Genomic DNA, 16,403 nt, shown 5'->3' with positions numbered 1-16,403 from the left:
ATGTCAGACAAGCTGTATTAGCAGGACATCTACAGTATACCTTACAAGTACTCTTCAAAACTGTGAGAGCCATCGATAACAAAGTATAAGAAGCTGTCACAGTGCTGAGGAGCCTAAGGTGACATGATTACCAAGTGCAATGTGATATCCTGGATGGGATCCTGGAAGAGAAAAAGGGAATTAGGTAAAAACTAAGGAAATCTGAAAAAACTATACACTTTAATTAATTATAATGTATAAATATCAGTCTGTTAATGTTTACAAATGTACCACTCAAGTATCTAATTATAAAAATAGGAAAAATAATGTATGAGGGGCACAGTGGAAATCTGCAGTTCTGCACAATTTCTCTGGGAATCTAAAACTTGAAAAAAAATTGTCTATTAATAATACCAACACAGAAACAAGTTGAGGCATTTGTTTTTGGAATTCTGGGTTAAAGACATTTGCTTCAGGGAAGGGTGCAAGTTACTATCTGACACTGGCACTGGAAATTTTTCATTTCTTCTCAGTTACTGGTCATTCTTGGAAAGTCAGGTGATACCCCTCAAGTAAACTTTTCCCCAAAATGGAGCTAAAAATGTACCCTGAGGGCAGACATAAATAAAAGGGCCAAAAGCTGGAGAGAAATACAAAAGTCAACGTTAGTCTCTTTCCTCACTTCTCCACCTTTTCTTCTCTGTTCTCAATATATTGATTTTCTGAAGGCATCCTTCACCGTTGCCATCTCTGTGTGATATTACCACCGCTGGTCATGACCTTCCACAATGAGGATATTTGAACTAGATAGCTGGCAGGGTGCAGTGCCTTGAGAGGCCAGTGAGGACAGAGATTTTTGCTTACTCTGAACTCAATCTACCTCACTGAAGTTAAAGTTTAAATTAGATTTTCAAATAGGGTATATGCAATTGTGTATTTCCTCATAATTTTTCCCTTGACGTGATGATTGCTTTCCAACAGGACAAAGCATTGTGACACGTAATATTAACCTAAGTGATATCTCTCCAGGCTTACAAGTGTGCCTGTTTTACTTTGTTATTTCCTGAAGACTTTCTTTACACTTCTCTTGATTTCTGCCATTTTTATGTTAATGTATGATAAGAACAACATTGTGGGTACTAATCATATATTCTTTCAAAGAATGCTATTATGTTTGCTTTCTTCTGAGGCAGCTTATAAATACATTTTGTTGCCATTTCAGCTTTGAGATCATATGAAGTTGAAATTTTAAAAGTGACTATCGCTGGGCATGGTGGCTTATGCCTCTAATACCAACACTTTGGGAGGCCGAGGCAGGCAGATCACCTGAGGTTGGGAGTTTGAAACTAGCCTGACCAAGGTGGAGAAACCCCGTCTCTACTAAAAATACAAAATTAGCCGGGCGTGTGGTGGTGCATGCCTGTAATCCCAGCTACTCAGGAGGCTGAGGCGGGAGAATCACTTGAACCCGGGAGGCAGAGGTTGTGGTGAGCCGAGATCACACCACTGCACTCCAGCCTGGGCAACAAGAGTGAAAAGCGAAACTCCGTCTCAAGAAAAAAAAAAAGTGACTATTAGAACCCATTCTTGAATTCGGCTAATTGATCAGAGAGAGACAAAATGTTATAAGCAATTTCTCATTATTTTCTCTTATTTGCTTTGACTTTGATTTGATCTGTGGCTGCCACTGTTCTTCTTAATAATTCAATTAACCAATACTTACTGAGCCACCTGCTCTGCATCAGACAATATTCTATGTATTGCTAGACCAATAACAAGACTGATGAACTACCTAAACTTTACGTTCTAGTGAGGTAGCAGATAATAAACAGATAAACATGTAAGTATATAATATAGTATAGGAAGTGATAAGTAACATAGAGAAAGAAAAGTCAGTTTTAGAAGATAGGCCAAGAGCAACAGTTTTATAAACAGTGGTCTCTGAGGAGACAGCAATTGCTCAAAGACCTGTGTGAGAAAAGTAAGCCACACAAATATCTCAATATGGTCTGGGCAGAAATAAACTCAGTTAGAAAGACTCTAGGCAAGAGATTGCCTGCTTTTATTGAAAAACAGTAAGCATTTTTGAGCAAATAAAGTTGGACAGAAGGTAGTCATTGGCCAGATCATAGAAGAACATAAAATATGATTACAATGCTCTCCATTATTTGAATATCTTGCATAATAATGATGTGGTCTTGTATTATCTTTTTTTTTTTTTTTTTTTTTTTTTTTTGAGAATGAGTCTTACTCTGTCGCTCAGGCTGGAGTGCAGTGGCGCAATCTTGGCTCAGTGCAACCTCTGCCTCCCAAGTTCAAGCGATTCTCCTGCCTCAGCCTCCCGAGTAGCTGGGATTACAGATGCTTGTCACCACGCCTGGCTAATTTTTTGTACTTTTTTTTTTAGTAGAGACAGGGTTTTCACCATGTTGGCCAGGCTGGTTTTGAACTACTGACCTCACGATCCACCCACCTCGGCCTCCCAAAGTGCTCGGATTACAGGTGTGAGCCACCACGCCTGGCCATATTAAGTCTCAGGTTCCTCATCTGTGAAATCAACTAATATTATGTGTTTATTGTTACAAGTCAAAGATAAAAATTTGAAATAAGCCCTACATATATATATATATATATATATATATATATATATATATAGTGTTAAGCAAAGTACCCAGTACATGTTGGCCAAAACAAATGTCATGTCTCTCCTCCTGTCTTTTGTTCACTTTTTTTCCTAGCCTAACTATCCTAGAGATTTTAAAGTACTTCTGCTTGTTTACTTTTGTTTTCAAAAAAGTTAATTATAAAGCAAATAAACTCATTTTAGGAAAAATGCAAAAAATCTGATAATATGCTCATTTATAAATAAAAAAGCAAACAAAACCTTTAAATTCTAGCAACAGCCACCAGCCTACTCCCATCCTTTCCAAGATATTCTAATTCTCCTCTTCCTTTTCTTCAAGGCATATTTTTTTCCTAAGGATAGTTCCATTTTATCTTTTACATATACTTCTTTTCTTTTCCTGTATTTTTCCACCTTCTTCTAATTTTCTTTACTTTTCTATTGATTATGGGTTAAGTAAGAAAAAAAGGCAAGGGTGACAGTCAGAGCGCCTGCAGAATTCTTCAAAGCAATGAATGTTGAGAAAAGCCGTGTATGTTTAGAAGTTAATGGCCTCCCCTCTAGATTTCTATGCAGCTTGAATTCCTCGGTGTTTCTGAACTTCTCGTGTTTTTCTCTTATGTTTTAAAGAATACTCTGCTACTGTTTTTATCTCGATTACCATTTCAGTGGATTTAAAAAATCTCTTTCCATTATTTTTCTTTTCTCCTTACTTCTTTCCTCCCCTTCTCTTATTTTTTTCTCTTTCTTTCTCTCCAACTTCATTCCGTTATTAATTTCCTTCTCTCCTTTTAAGTTTTGGTAACTGTTTTTCATTTGGCCAGCTCTCAGTATACCTTATTCGTGTTGGGTACCAAAGCAAACAGCCTCACCAGTGATGCAAGACTGAAGAAGTGTGATCATTAGCTCTGCAATCACAACCACAAAATGCCTGTGGCTTTGCCTAAAACCTTCTTCTATTAGAAACTTTCCTTAGTTGGAAACGATTCTTCTTAAGAAATCAAGCAATACTTGAAATTTTGAGGAACTGATAAGCAAGAAAAACTGTATACTCATTTCCCTTAACATGATACCATTTCAGAATTACTTGTGTGGTGCTTTTCATTGCTATAGAAATCGAATTAAACTCAGTGTGATTGTAACATAATGGGATACTTCACTTGAGAAAGGGGGTTTTTATAATTTGGAGAAGAACTGAGAGTCAGCAGTGAATATTCATGACACGGGCTAGGACCATTTAAACAGGTGACTTCTAGGAGTATCTCTTGAGGACATTTAATCTCTTGTGCTTGACCATCCTGACCTAAGGTGAGTTTGAGTCTCAAATACATTAAAATTCTCAAACCATTAGTTTTATTTTGTTCCTGAAAAACTAGAGTTTAACTTTCAGAATGCTTTTTCTCATTAGAATTATCTGTTTAAAAATTCTTGGTGACATTCCATTCTTCACCTAATCTCACATTTGTCTTGTTCTGTTTTGTCCAAAATGTTTTCCTAAAAATGAAAAAGAAAACCTCTAGAATGATTAATCGAGTGAGATTCTCAATAAATCTGCAACTAAAACCATCTGTAAGTCCTAACAAGTTTCAATTTTTATCACGTTAGTGTCTTTTAGTGGATAAATTTTGCTCTAGGTCACTATCCAAAAAACTTATGTGAGTTCTGTTGATTGTATCCTGCCTTTGTATTCCTAAGAGTTGATTTAGGAAGCAAAATCCCCTAAAAATCTGTCTTCTCGGCCCGTGGATAGTTAGAAAGCAGGCTACAGACGTCAAACCCTCTAGTAAGGGGTCATGCCTAATAAAGTGCAGAAGGAATACATTGAACAGAAAGTTATACAATTGTAGGGCATTTTAAAATTTTTGGTCTAAGTCATGTCTCTACCAGGTTAGACAGCTGTTCCAGGTATGTATTCTTAATATAACAGACATTATTTAAGTATCTTACCATATGTCACAGTTACATCAATAATATTTGGAATCATACTGGACCCTTTGAAAATTTTCAGTATGAGTAAAAATGTTTATCTTAGAAGTAACTGGAGGGGAAACATCCTTATTATTAAGTGCTAAGCCTTTTTAAAATGGTATATGAAGATTCTAAATAGACTTCTGATTACAAGATACCTATAACAATGGAGTCTTTGTCCACGGCTAATTTAAAAAAAAAAACCATAAAACTCTAAAGACTGTCTCATTTATTAATTTGCCAAATTCTTCTTTCTTTTAACATTTTCTTTACCCCACAGTATCTTTTCTTGCTTTTTGTGCTACCACACTATCAAATTTTACTCTTTTTCTCCCAAATTTCTTTTTCTGACCATCAATTGTCTTCCCCCTCTGATTATGTCTGAAAATAACCACTTGCTTTTCTTCTCTTTTTCTTTTCCTTCCTTCCTTCCTTCCTTCCTTCCTTCCTTCTTTCCTTCCCTTTCTTTTCTTTTCTTTTTTCCTCTTCTCTTCTCTTCTCTTCTCTTTTTTTTCTGGGTCTCACTGTCACCCAAGCTTGAATGCAGTGGCAGGGATCACAGCTTACTGCAGTGTCAACCTCCTGGGCTCAGGTGATCATCCTGCTTCAGCCTCCTGGGTAGCTAGGACCGCAGGCATGTACCACCACACAAGGCTAATTTTAGTATTTTTTCTAGAAATGAGAGTCTCACTGTGTTGCCCAGGTTTGTCTCAAACTCCTAGGTTCAAGCAATCTGCCTGCCTCAGCCTCTCAAACTGCTGGGATTATAGGCATGTGCCACCATGCTGGGCCTCAAATTGACATTTTCTTAAAAACTGGACTGCCAAACAAAGGACATTAGCCCTAGTAGGCAGAACATCCTATCTTGGTCTGTGTTAAAGGCAATTGTTGAAATTTCTCTGAATCTCTATGGGATAGACATAAATGTACTGATAAATTTGAACAGTCCTGGGAATCCATAATCTCAATTTATTTGACCAATATCAATAAATACCATGTTGAGAGGTCCTTGTATTTCTAAATTCTGGTTCAGCAAAAAATAAAAAAAAAATTAAAATACCTGAAATAATGTAGCTATTCCTGAGGTATCATTAACAGAATAGAAACTTAAAAAAGCACATGATATGGAAAAATCTTTGCTCATGGTTATACATGTTAAGTTTCCAGATAAATATTAATTAGACTTGCAGACATAAAAGGCTGTACCAAGAGGATATTTTAGAGATAAATTCTTAGCACTTACAGACAATATTATGAAGTAGCTATGTGGGCATAGAGAAATTCGGGAAATTATCAGGCCATTTCTACTCTAATAGATTTCAGTTCACCCGTAGGATATCTTCACTAAAGGAGCTTAACATAGCCCAGATGGTAGATTTGATTGCCCACATTAGAGCTGCTCACTTGGCCAAAGACAAAAAAAAAAAAAATTATATTTACACAGAAAATAGCTCAAGTACCTGAACCTCAATATGACTATATATGGGGATAGAGTCTTTAAGGAAGTGATTAAGGTTAAATAAAGTCATAATGATGGGGCCCTAATCTGATAAGATTAGTGTCCTTATAAGAAGAGGAATAGACATCAGGGATTTTTTTTTTTTTTCTCTCAACTCATGCCCAGAGGAAAGTCATATGAGGACATAGCACAAAGAGAGACATCTACAAATCACAGAGGCTGCACCAGAAATCAACCTTGCTAGCATATCGATCTTGAACTTCTAGCCCCCAGAACTGTGAGGAAATACATTTTTGTTGCTTATGCCATCCGATCTGTGACATTTTGTTATGCAAGTCTGAGCTGACCAATACACTTGAATAACTATCAGTGTCAGTGTAAAACAACCCATCTTTAGACTTAAGGAGAGAGTCACCTGGCTCTCTAAGGCGGATGCAAATGGATTTTTCTTTACCTGGGTTTAGTAATTCAGATTATGACACTAAGTGTTTTGGGAAGGCTCCATGTCATTTTGATACTAGTCGCTGTGGGTTGCCATTCTTATGCATGCATTCTCCACAGTCTCAGTCTTGTTCTGCAGCTGCTCTCGTGTCAAATGATCCATCACTCAACAGAAATGAACTCATCACTCCATAAAAGGAATAGGAAGATCAGTCCATGATCCAACCCCAAACTATTTTTTCTGAGGATGATAATATTATCTAGAAATCACAGCAGTGGTATACATCTGAACATGGCTGCTTTAGTAGCTGAACAACTCTTATCAATTAGGAAAGACCAAGAACTGGTACCATAAATCCATCAATTATAGGATTGCAATTGCAGAATGTTTTGTGACTCACATAATGTTTTCTTCTTTACTCAGAACTTCTCTATTTCACAGATTCTCACCTTAATAATTGAAGCAACTCAAGGTCACATCCTAGTTCTATAATTCTGCCCTAGGCACTCTAAGCCCAAACCATCAACAGGAAACAAACAAATAAAAAACCTGATAATTTACTCTCAAGTGAAAACTTTCCAGAATTATCTGTGTAGAGTTTCCTATTCCTGCAATAATTAATAAACTCAGTTTGCTTTTATTGCAAATTTTAAAATTCATAGTGGAAGATTTCCAGTTTCAAACAACAAGTCTTAGCTTTAATTATGAGTTCAACTAGTTTTTTTCCCCATAATGTTTTAAATCTCAGTTCATTATAATGTCTGAGCTTGTCTGATTTTGGCATAGAGAATATAATTAGAAGTAGTGAATGAAGGCCTAGCTGCTGCTTCGATGTCAGCAGACACCCATTTCTCTTTCCAAACTGCTTTTAAAAAGTCAAACCACTTCCTTCTCTTCTTGCCTCACTCTCTACTTAATGTGATTTTCTTTTAATTTATGAAGGAAATAAAATCATTGCTTTTTAAGAATCATCCGATCAAGTCATTAAAGATATCTGGAATTCAAGATGTAGTCAAAATATCTCAAGGGCATTACAGTATCCTCTGTCTTCTATAATCTCTCAGGCGGTAAAACGGTACCAAGTGCAGAGATAGAAACACTGCTGTGAAAGTGGGTTAAAATCTTGACAGTATTGTGGCTTCTCATTTTAATTTCTCAATTAACTTATACAAATGAATAACTACCTTTATAGAAACAGCTTCTGGATTTCTTTATCCTTTTTTTCCCTGAAATTAGGCTATATTTGGTATCTCTATAGAGATAGGCTCTATTTGGTAAATCTGTTCTCACCTCACATAAAAGGTTAATATTCTACAAGTGGATAGATGTGGTGATGACAACTAAAAGGAGATTGAATGATCTCATCAAATTATATTACACAACCTTTCAAAGAAAGCCCAGTTAGATTAAAAGGTTTCTTTATGTTCATGCCCAAAATGCCAAATTCCAACAGCCCACAAAATTTCTTTAAAGTATTTTTCTCATACGTTTGTTTGATGAACAGCTTAAAGCTCCATTTCCATCCTAGCAAGTGGCAGACAAAAAGCCAGATAGTAAATCATATTTTAATAAAAACGATTTTAATAAGTGAAAGATACGATCCATTAAATTAATCTTGTTAAGTAGAAGACCAAAATGAGAACTTAATGGGGTGCAAACATCATGGAGAATCAAAACACACACTGGAAACCATACTTGAGAACCAGAGATGAGTGAATGTTTCGTCATCAATATCCATGCTAGCCTTAATCTTGTGGTTATTCCACCACATCCCCCTTTTTCAACAGAAGTCAGTGAGTAGCAAGCCTCATTGAATGTTGGACAGTAGCAAGCACATGTACTTTTGCTTCCAGTACTCCTTATTTTCTTCCAGTCCTCAGGGCCTTTCTCAACATATGCTTTATTATAGCGTTGTGAATGACTGGCCCTTCATAAGGACATTTTCCTTGGCAGAAGGCTCTTTGAAATTCATTGTTTTTACAAGATAAGATTTCTGGAAGCTCTAAGCTATGTAAATAGGTTTGGAGGAACATTCTCTTAAACCACAGAAACTATTAATACTCTTGAGCAGGTGAGCTTATCAGATTCCTTAGTAGTCAACGAAAATGCTGAAGGATTTTTCTTTTCTTTGCTTTTTTTTTTTTTTGAGATGGAGTCTCACTCTGTCACCAGGCTGGAGTGCAGTGGCATGATCTCAGTTCACTGCAACCTCCGCCTCCCGGGTTCAAGCGATTCTTCTGCCTCAGCCTCCTGAGTAGCTGGAACTACAGGTGCGTGCCACCAGGCCCAGCTAATTTTTGTATTTTTAGTAGAGATGGGGTTTCGCCAAGTTGGCCAGAATGGTCTTGATCTCTTGACCTCATGATCCGCCTGCCTTGGCCTCCCAAAGTGCTGGGATTACAGGCTTGAGCCACCGTGCCGGGCCAAGAATTTTTCTAATGAGGTATGTGACAAAGCAGAAACATTTTATGTTAAGCACAGGCATGGCCACAAAAATACCACTTAAGAGGAGAAGAATTTGGGGCTTCTCAGTGTACCATGGAGATGAATAATGTCTCACTCTTTTGAGGATAACAATAGATTTCTCCCTTCTGGTTTTGTAATGATTAAAATTTGGGAAATTTATTTGAGAAAAGTAAAGATATTTTAAAAAGGTTTCTTGATTTTTTTAACTCTTTATTCTCTTAAATATTGACACCATTCATTGTAAGTTTGTGCTAGATACAGCCACTGTTTGCTTGAGAAAATTTCTCTATGTCTGTGATATCCATGAGATAGAAACCAATAGCTGCATATGGCTATTTAAATTAAATTAATTAAACTTAAATAAAATAAAAACTTGGTTCCATAGTTGCACTAGACACATTTTAGGGCTCAATAGCCATAGTATAAACAGCATAGTATAGAACTTTCTATCAGAGAAAGTTTGTCAGGGAGCTGTGCTAAAGGTGGTTTTCAAAATACAGCTATAGCCTGAAAATATTTCTTTACTATTTTAATCAATTTTAACTAATTAATTAACCACATTATACTTTGTTAACATAAAGTCAAAGGCATCTACTTCTGTAATTGGGAGGTAATAACTTGCAATATAAAAATAGATGAGGCAGGGCGTGGTGGCTCATGCCTGTAATCCCAGCACTTTGGGAGGCCAAGGTAGGTGGATCACCTGAGGTCAGAAGTTCGAGACCAGCCTGGCCAACATGGTGAAACCCCATCTCTACTAAAAATACAAAAAAATTGGCCAGGCATGGTGGCACGTACCTGTATGGCCCGGCACAGTGGCTCACTGCCGTAATCCCAGCACTTTGGGAGGCAGAGGCGGGCGGATCATGAGGTCAGGAAATTGAGACCATCCTGGCTAACACAGTGAAACCCCATCCCTACTAAAAATACAAAAAATTATCCGGGCGTGGTGGCAGGTGCCTGTAGTGCCAGCTACTCGGGAGACTGAGGCAGGAGAATGGCATGAACCCAGGAGGCTGAGCTTGCAGTGAGCCGAGATCGCACCACTGCACTCCAGCCTGGGCGACAGAGTGAGATTCCATCTAAAAAAAAAAAAAAAAAAAAAAAAAGATGACAATTATCTTACTTAATGGTGACATATTGACAGTACTCCCTTTCAGAAAATAGACAATATAATCTGTCTTATTATTGCAACTGAAAACATCTTCCACTTAATATTTTTAAGTGACGCCTAGGTAGAATAAAACATGAAAAATAAATGAAAGTAAAGAAATTAGAAAACAATAACAAGTCATTAATATATGTCAGGTATGAAAAAATACCTAAAACCTACTATGGTTAAATGTTATTTTACATAAAGAAGTTTCTGAAGAACCGTAAATCAATAAATTAAAGATACTAATATGTTTCCACATAAACAGAAATGGAATGATCTGATTTCTAATAGTATCAAAATAAAGAATATCAAGATAAATTTAAGCAAGATTTTTTAAAATATATTTTATGAAGAATGTTTTTATGGGAACATATAAAATAATTGAGAATCAGTAAATAAGACCTAAATAAATGGAGGATTATACAATATTTCTGGGCCACCAATTCCAATAGTGTAACCATGGCAGTTCTCCAAAATTGGTCTATAGATAGAAAACCATCCCAATAAAAATTCTGACAATCGATGTGTTCATGTGCCTGTTTGTGTATGTGCATGTATTTAAATTGATAATCTGAATTTTAACACTTACATACAAGTAAAAAGGACCTTGCTATCAAGATGTATTTGAAGAAAAAAAATGGAAGAATTTATTATATTTCAAGACTTTCAATAAAGCTATAATAATTATGATAAAGTGGAATTATAAAGGAATACAAATAGAACAATGTACCAAAATAGGACCTACAAGCTCACTGGGATAAATGTAGACACTGGGTAAGTCTATCACAGTCTCCTTTCTGGTCACCAAATATTTGATATACTTCCCTTCTCACTGATAAAATATACTCACTTTAAATAATCTATTCAGCTATATCAACAAACTCAAGCACCATTATATCTGGGTGAGGTATGATAGGTTATAACTTCAATTAGGTATGAATCCTATTAAACTAAAAACATAAATTGTATATTCTCCATAGTTGCAATATACAATTGTGGTTTAGGGAAAGTGTAATAGTACTAAGCACTGCTATTTAGAAAAGAATAATAGAGAACACAAAAAATTCATGTCTGTCTCAATTCCAAAATTTTGTTGGGCAGACATTTCAAAGACCTCCTTACCCGGAGATTAGTAGTTAGCAAAAACTTTTTTAGGACTGAATTTCATTCTCTTCAAGAAATTTTCTAGTTCCGTGTGTGTGTGTGTGTGTGTGTTGCTGTGAAGGGTCTGAGATTGTACCATACTTGTAGACTAATAAGTTAGTCTGCCACAGTTTCATAGATGCTGGCAGAAAACATGAGAATTCTGAGATAGACACAAAGAACTTACTATTCACAGCAATAGCACTAGGCAGAATATCAGCATTTTCCTGTTCCTGTTCCTGGAGTCCTCATTCCCACAGAGTGATACAAATAGGGACAGCTGATTCCTGCACACACAGCATGATGTATTACAGAAGCAGAACCATGAATTTAGGGAACTCAAGTCTTTGATAATGGGCAGTAAGAATGTCTGATCCAGAGGAAGATGTTATATTTATTGTACCGGACAGAAAACATTCCTGACTTTTGCCTGAAGAGACATTATTTTGATGTTCCAAAGCTGTTTGCTATACAAGTATCTTTGCCAAGATAGTCCAAAACAAAGTCAGTTAGTGCCTCCACTAGCAAGACAGAAAGAAACACGAGAAGCCTATGGAGAGTTGTCTTCTAACACTTCTGTTTTTGTGCTAATCCTTGGCCATATCTGACATAGGCATTGGAGAGTTAAGTCCCCCAGGGAACATGGAACAGGGAGTTGGGGAATGTTTCTTGTTTGTAAAAGGCTTAGGTCCCGAGAATTTTTGTACAAACAGTCAAAAACATTTTTAGTTCAGGTACACTGTGTCTTCGGCAGACAGATTCTTCAAAACCTGGCTTCAAAAACTTAGCTTCTTACCCCTTTGATCTTGAGTAGTTTAATGTGTCCTTATCATATGCATATATCTTTTCTACATATGCCTTTTCTCTGAATTTAGTGTGGATATTCTAAGCTAATCAGTGTGGTGGGAAAGCAATATGCTTAACCTTGGGAAATTTTTTTCTGCTGTTAAGATTTCCTCCGAATTTTGAACCATTCAGAGATTTTAACCATGGGTGTCTGAATATAACTTAGATGTTATATTTGCCATTATACTGAGCTCTGGTTGGCCTCTCTTGCTCAGAGCACTTCTCCATCCTATATTTTACTCTTAGGATTGAGAAGTTGCTACGTCCAGCTCTCTAAGCCCGTAAATTCCCAAACTCTTTGTATTCTCGCTAATTCCTACTTGCAAATGCAAGATTTGTTTTTTCTTAGAGGAGCCATAGCAAATGCAATCAAATAGAAGCCAATATGTTATGGCCATTATTTTTCTAAACTCTAATCCTAAAGTCATCATATGTACTATGTATATTACCTGCTTTTCAACTCATCACAAGCAAAAATATTGTCAAATATTTTGCCTCTATAAAACATGGATTGTCATGTTTTCAGCTCGCCATAACAGTTTTCTTTCTGCTTGCATTCAGTCATAAATTTTAGGTCTCTTTTTAAAAAATTATGATGCTACCCTAATTGTAGGTATCAGATTTCATAACATGCTCTGTAACAGTTTCTATAAAAAGTGATCATCGAAATCTTAGTTGTTTAATGCGAAGATTTCTTTCTTGCACATCATGTATGACTATTGGGTGTTGGTGGGAGTATTTGACTCAGAGTAGTCTCTTAGCAACCTAAGCAGACAAATCAGCTACCATTTTGAATGTTGCGGGACACTAATCTAGATGAGGAAAAGAAGTCGGATGGGGGTTGTGTTTTGCACCAGCAATTAAATGCTCTAGCCCAGGGAAGACGTGTTTTTCTTGCAACTCATGGCCATAACTAGTCATACACCTCACTCAACTACAAACTGGCCACAAATCTACATGGTGAGAATTCTGAACTATCTGGTCAGCAAAATTAATCATAATAAAAACCTCTCCAACTCCCTGTCTCATGTTCCCTAGAAGACTTATTCTCCAGTGCCTACTTCAGAGGTAACCAAGAATGAAGATGAAAACATTAAGATGAAGCATTAGCTGATAATTCTCCATGGGTTTTTCGTTTTTCTGACAGTGATTCTCAATTGGGGGCAATTTTGTCCCTCAAAAGGCATATAGGAATGTGTGAAGACATTTTTGGTTGGCTTCACAATTGGGAGACAACCCAAAATTGGAGAGGGGCTGAGTTTCTGGCACCTCGTGAGTACAGGCCAGGGATATTACTAAACATCCTATAAAGCACAGAGCAGCACCCTCCCACACATGCAAACGAAAGTTATCCAGCCAAAGATTTTATAGTGCTGAAATGGAACAACTGTACCTTGGAGAAAGTTATCCATTTGTACTGGAATATACACTCAAGAATATTAATAACTTTGTTGTTAATAACAAAAAATAAATGAAGTACAATTTAAGTACTAATCAATAGTAAAATCAATCAATAAATACAAATACATTTTCAAAATAAACCAAGGTTATGTAGAGTAACACAAATGTGGATCATAAGCAAACTATTGAGCAAAGACAATGAGTTATAAAGGAGTATAATGGCTTACTCCATTTATGTATAGTTTGAAAGTAAGCAAAAGTAAAACACTAATTTTAGAGAGACATTGGTAGAGGGTAAAATTAGAAGGGAAATATATAAAATAATTATCATCAAAATTGGGAGATCTCCTGTGAATAGGGAAGGTGAAAAGTGTGATATAAAGAAGTGCAGTATAAGTATGGTAGAGGATGCTTCCCAACTTCCAAAAAGTTCTGTATATTCACAAAAAGTAATTGCATGGGTATTCACTTCACAATGAGGGAAGACAAAAGACTGGAGTTTAAATCCAGTATGTCCAGTGACCTGTGCCTTTTTAGAATGACAATCTAAGCCTGAGAACACATGGATTTTGGATAGTGGTTTTGTACCTGATCTGATTAAATATTTAGCTGAATGCTGCTGCTGGAATATCACTGCTTCTGCCACAGATGCCAAAGGAAATAAGAGGGTATGCATCACACCCAAGGCCTAAGCAGAATACTTAAACAGAGAATGAAACATAAGATAGAGGTTTGAGAATGAACAGAGAAAAGCTAAGGTGCAAGAAGTTAATAACAGGGAGCTTAGGAGTTGATTTGAAGAAAGGCATTATGTATATCTTTCAAATGGTTCTCTGAATAATTAGGAGCAGGTGTCAAGTGTGGCTGCTAAAAGCTCTTCACTCGTGTGTTGTCTATAATCTAGATAACAGAATTCAACACTTGACTAGGCAGTAGAGTGAAAAATACATGTATTTGAGGCAAGACAAACCTATCTAGAATATAAGTTCTTCTGCTTTCTAAATGTGCGACCTCAGGCAAGTAACTGAATTCCAAAATCTTAATATTCTCAATAAAAAGTATGGATAATTATATTTACTTACTAGGGATTTGTGAGTTAATGTATAAGAAGCCACTGGTATGATGCCTAGCATAACAGTTCAATTAATAGCAATAGCTGCCATTATCATTGATAATAGTATTACTGTTATTATTCAGAGTCATTGTACCTGATATTTACTAATACGTCCTCTGCAAATGTCAGCAAATGCTTTGGATTGACTATTTCACATGACATACTACATGTTTTATCTTTATTCATTGCTTTTTTTTTTCCTTCTACACGGTTGTTAAAGCAGGAGGTATAAGAAGGAGATTTCACTATTGTAGAACACACCAGAGACAATCTATTTATATAAGATATATTCATTGATAAAAGTAAGAAAACAAACAATATTATTTTAAAAATAGGCAAAATAGAGCTGGATGTGGAGGTTCACAGCTATAATCCCAGCACTTTGGCAGGCCGAGGTGGAGGATCACTTAAGCCCAGGAGTTTGAGACCAGCCTCGGAAATATAGGGAGACCCTGTCTCTACAAAAACAATTTTAAAAATAAGAAATAGGCCGGGCACAATGGCTCGCTCCTGTAATCCCAGTAGTTTGGGAGGCTGAGGTGGGTGGATCATGAGGTCAGGAGTACGAGACCAGCCTGGCCAATATGGTGAAACCCCATCTCTACTAAAAATACAAAAAAACTAGCTGGGCGTGGTGGTGTGCACTGGTAATCCCAGCTATTTGGGAGGCTGAGGCAGGAAAATTGCTTGAACCCAGGAGGCAGAGGTTGCAGTGAGCCGAGATTGCACCACTACACTCCAGCCTGGGTGACAGAGGGAGACTCCATCTCAAAAAAAAAAAAAAAAAAAGAAAGAAAAAAGAAAAAAGAAAGAAATTTTAATGGACAAAATACTTGAATATGAATAACCACTGCACCAAAGAAAATATACAGATGACAAGTAAGCATATGAAAATATGTTCAACATCTTACGTCATTAGAGAGTTGCAAATTAAAACAATGACATACCACTACGCACCTATTGGAATGGTCAGAATCCAGAACATTGACAATAGCTAATGCTGGTGAGGATGTGGAGCAACAGGAACTCTCATTTATTGCTGGCAGGAATGCAAAATGGTACAGCCACTTTGGAAGATGGTTTAGTGGTTTTTTATAGAATTAAACTTCCTTTTATCCTATAATCCAGAAATCATGCTTCTTGATATTTACCCAAATGGATTGAAAACTTAAGTCTACACAAAATCCTGTACAGCAGATGTTTGTAGCAGCTTTATTCATAATTGCAAAAATTTGGAAGCCACAAAAATGTCTTTTGGTAAGGTAATGAATAAATAAACTGTGGTACATCCAGACAATCATTTGGCACCAAAAGGAAATAAGACATCAAGCCATGAAAAGAGATGGAAGAAACAAATTTATATGATGAAAAGAGAGAAATCAAACTTAAAAATCTATAAACTATTAATACATACATTCTAACTCTAAGACTTTCTAGAAAAGAATAAAACTGGGAAGACTCCATCTCGAAAAAAAAAAAAAAATCAGTGTTTGCCAAGAGTTAAGGGGATGAATAAGCGAAGCACAGAGAATTTTTAGGATAGTGAAACTATTTTGTATGATAATACATTGATAGATACATGTCATTATGCATTTGTCAAACTTCACAAAATGTACAACACTAAACATAAACCCAGTGGAAACTCTCAACTTTGCCTGATAGTGATGCATCAATATAGGTTCATCAATGGTAACAGACAAGTTACTGTGGTGCAGGATGTCAGTAGTGGGGAAGATTGTGTGTGTGTGGGTTTGAGAATGAGGGTATATATAAATTCTGAAATTTCCACTTAATTTTACTGTGAAC

The sequence above is a fragment of the Symphalangus syndactylus genome, chromosome 22 (assembly GCF_028878055.3).
Source record: "Symphalangus syndactylus isolate Jambi chromosome 22, NHGRI_mSymSyn1-v2.1_pri, whole genome shotgun sequence".
NCBI lineage: Eukaryota > Metazoa > Chordata > Mammalia > Primates > Hylobatidae > Symphalangus > Symphalangus syndactylus.
The sequence above is the reverse complement of the archived record's forward strand: the minus strand, read 5'-3'. Positions refer to the sequence as shown.